We start from the raw sequence: 4,004 nt of genomic DNA, 5'->3' as shown, positions 1-4,004 counted from the left end.
AACACCTGATATCAGAGTTGGCGACATCCATGCCTCGACGCTTGAACACTGTTCTGAACGTGGGAGTTGGCTATACCAAATATTTCTGTAATAAAAGTGAGATGCCATTATTATTTACCTTACCTATTATCATATGACTACTTTGATATCTAATAAATGTATGCATACCAAATGCTACTTAAAGATACTGTCAGCAAATGCATTTACTCACTGTTGATGCTGCGCAATGCACATATTGTTCGCTGTGTATATCTAAAGTGGTAAATGTCTTTACAATGTCACTCCCAGTTACTATAACCATGTAAATCATATTCATATGGAAGATATTACAGACAACCGGCAGGAGATGTCGCATTTACAGCAATGCAACCTGGTCCTTTACCATTTCCCAAAAACTAAAGTCCGATAGCATTAATGTCATGAATATTATTTTCCAGTTATCTTTTTTTGAGCGATAGACGTAGATACAGATGCAGTGAACGCGCACTATAATAAAACATACAATATGCTCCGACAACAGGATTCAAACTATTGCCTTTTGTGTGGGAACTGAAGATGTTAGAAACTAGATGAAGCCCGTAAGAAAGAAATAACTTCGCTCAAATGTCCTTCGTCTAATTCACATAAGCTATGGGGATCTCCATTGGCATTCACGCTAACTGTTATTTACTGCGAGCACCATAGAAGTGATCATGGTGTAGCTGACCTTATAATCTTTTTCTCCTGATCATCAGTTTTTGTCGTCTTGAGTCAAAACACTTCGCATTACCATGTACCAGCTTTCGCATCCCTGTTCTTGCCCATGCACACATCTTCCAGCTTGTTACAACCATTTTCCTGTGTGTTCCTGCCATGTTTTTGCTTGTACACATTTGTTTTAACTTGTTATAGCCATGATTCTACTTTTACATTCCTATTTTAGCCTTATACAGCAATGTTCCTGCTTGTGCACCCATTCTTTAGCTTGTACAGCCATGTAACAGCTTGTACGCCCGTGTTCAGTCCGTTACAACCATATTTCATTTCATCGACCCATATTCCAGCTTGTCACGTGCATGTCGACTTGGCTGTCTCTCTCCTCACGTGGTGAAGCTCTTTCTTAAAGACACACATGACTTCCCACAAGCTATCTCGTGGTAGGCATAATTAAACGTATATCTCTGTAGCTCGGATGTCAGCTTAAGACTCAGTAGAAGGTAGAAAGGACCAGACCTGGTGAAGAGATATTATGGTAAAACAGTTCAATGTCACTCTTTGGGTGAAGCGGTCACTCTAGTCTGCTAGTCTGCCTCGATTGAGGCGGGCCTATCCAAGGGAAGGGCAACATCCTTCTATGGCTTTTAGTCGTAATGACTTCTTCCACTTAAAACACCTAAGATCAGGGAGAAACAATACTTCCCACGTATTCCCTGCGTTTCGTAGAAGGCGACTATAAGGGAAAGGAACGGGTGGCTGGAAATCCTTCCCTCTCGTTTTTTTCTTTTTTCTATTTCCCAAAAAAGGAACAGAGAAGGGGAGCCAGGTGAGGATATTCACACAAAGGCCCAGTCCTCTGTTCTTAACGCTACCTCGCTAACGCGGGAAATGGTGAATAGTATGAAAGAAAAAAAGAAAAAAAAAAAAAAAAAAATATATATATATATATATATATATATATATATATATATATATATATATATATATATATATATATATATATATATATATATATATATATATATATATATATTCTTAAGAGTCCACGGAGAAAATGAAACACGATAAGTTCCCAAGTGCACTTTCGTGTAATAATCAAGTCGTCAGGGGAGAACACCAGAGAGAAATATAGCAGTCGGTTTATATACAACGAAGAAACGTGGCTAGATCTGTCTTGGACAACTGCATGTTTACCAAATGGCGTCCCCTATCCCTGGGGATAGGGGAGAAAAAATATTTCCCATGCATTCCTCACGTGTCGTAGAAGGCGACTAAAGGGGACGGGAGGGGGGGGGGGTAGAAACCCTCCCGTCCTTGTATTTTAACTTTCTAAAAGGGGAAACAGAAGAAGGAGTCACGCGGGAAGTGCTCATCCTCCTCGAAGGCTCAGATTGCGGTGTGTAAATGTATGTGCATGTAACCAAGATGAGAAAGAAGGAGAGATAGATAGCATATTTGAGGAAAGGAACCTGGATGTTCGGGCTCTGAGTGAAACGAAGCTAAAGGGTAAAGGTGAAGAGTGGTTTGGGAATGTCTTGGGAGTTAAGTAAGAGGTTCGTGAGAGGACAAGAGCAAGGGAAGGAGGAGCACTACTCCTAAAACAGGAGTGGTGGGGGTACGTGATAGAGTGTAAGAAAGTAAACTCTGGATTGATATGGATAAAACTGAAAGTGGATGGAGAGAGATGGATGATGATAAGTGCATATGCACCTGGGCATGAGAAGAAAGATCATGAGAGGCAAGTGTTTTGGGAGCAGCTGAGTGAGTGTGTTAACAATTTTGATGCACGAGACCAGGTTATTCTGATGGGTGATTTGAATGCAAAGGTGAGTAATGTGGCATTTGAGGGAATAATTGGTGTACATGGGGTGCTCATTGTTGTAAATGGAAATGGTGAAGAGCTTGTAGATTTGCGCGCTGAAAAAGGACTGGTGATTAGGAATACCTGGTTTAAAAAGAGGGATATACTTAAGTATACGTATGTAAGTAGTAGAGATGGCCAGAGAGTGTTATTGGATTACGTGTTAATTGATAGGCGCGCGAAAGAGAGACTTTTGGTTGTTACTGTGCTAAGAGGTGCAACTGGAGGGATTTCTGATCATCATTTTAATAAAAGGAGGCGAAGGTGAAGATTTGTAGAGGTTTTCAGAAAAGAAGAAAAAATGTTGGGGCAAAGAGAGTGGTTAGAGTGAGTGTTCTTGGGAAGGAGACTAGTGTGACGAAGTGCCAGGACAGACTGAGTACAGAATGGAAAAAGGTGAGAACAAAGGACGTAAGGGAAGTAGGGGAGGAATGTGAAGTATTTAGGGAAGCAGTGATGGCTTGCGCAAAAGATGGTTGTGGCATGAGAAGTGTGGAAGGTAGGAATATTAGAAAATGACTGGGAGATGTATAAAAGAAAGAGGCAGGAGTCAAGAGAAGGGTGCAAGAGGTGAAAAAGAGGGCAAAAGAGAGTTGGAGTGAGAGAGTATATCAAATTTTAGGGAAAATAAAAAGATGTTTTGGAAGGAGGTAAATAAAGTGCGTAAGACAAGAGAACAAATGGGAACATCAGTGAAGGGGGCTAGTGGGGAGGTGATAACAAGTACTGGCATTGTGAAAAAGAGATGGAGTGAGTATTTTGAATGTCTATTGAATGTGTTTGATGATAGAGTGGCAGAAATAGGGTGTCTAAGTCGAGGTGGTGTGCAAAGTGAGAGGGTTAGGGAGAATAATTTGGTAAACTGAGGGGAGGTAGTAAAAGCTTTGCGGAAGATGAAAGCCGGCAAGGCAGCGGGTTTGGACGGTATTGCAGTGGAATTTATTAAAAAAGGGGGTGACTGTGTTGTTGCCTGATTAGTAAGGTTATCTAATGTAGGTATGACTCATGTTGAGGTGCCTGAGGATTGGCGGAATGCTGGCACAGTGCCATTATACAAAGGCAAAGGGAATAAAGGTGAGTGCTCAAATTACAGAGGTATAAGTTTCTTGAGTATTCCTGGGAAATTGTATGGAAGGGTACTGATTGAGAAGACGAAAGCATGTACAGAGCATCAGATTGAGGAAGAGCAGTGTGGTTTCAGAAGTGGTAGAGGATGTGCAGATCAGGTGTTTCCTTTGAAGAATGAATGTGAGAATACTTAGAAAAGCAAACGATTCGTATGTAGCATTTATGGATCTGGAGAAGGCATATGATAGAGTTGATAGAGATGCTCTGTGGAAGGTATTAAGAATATATGGTGTGGGAGGCAAATTGTTAGAAGCAGTGAAAAGTTTATATCGGGGATGTAAGGCCTGTGTACGCGTAGGAAGAGAGGAAAGTGATTGGT

Source organism: Panulirus ornatus, chromosome 12 (genome assembly GCF_036320965.1).
Source record: "Panulirus ornatus isolate Po-2019 chromosome 12, ASM3632096v1, whole genome shotgun sequence".
Lineage (NCBI taxonomy): Eukaryota > Metazoa > Arthropoda > Malacostraca > Decapoda > Palinuridae > Panulirus > Panulirus ornatus.
This window is presented reverse-complemented; position numbering follows the sequence as displayed.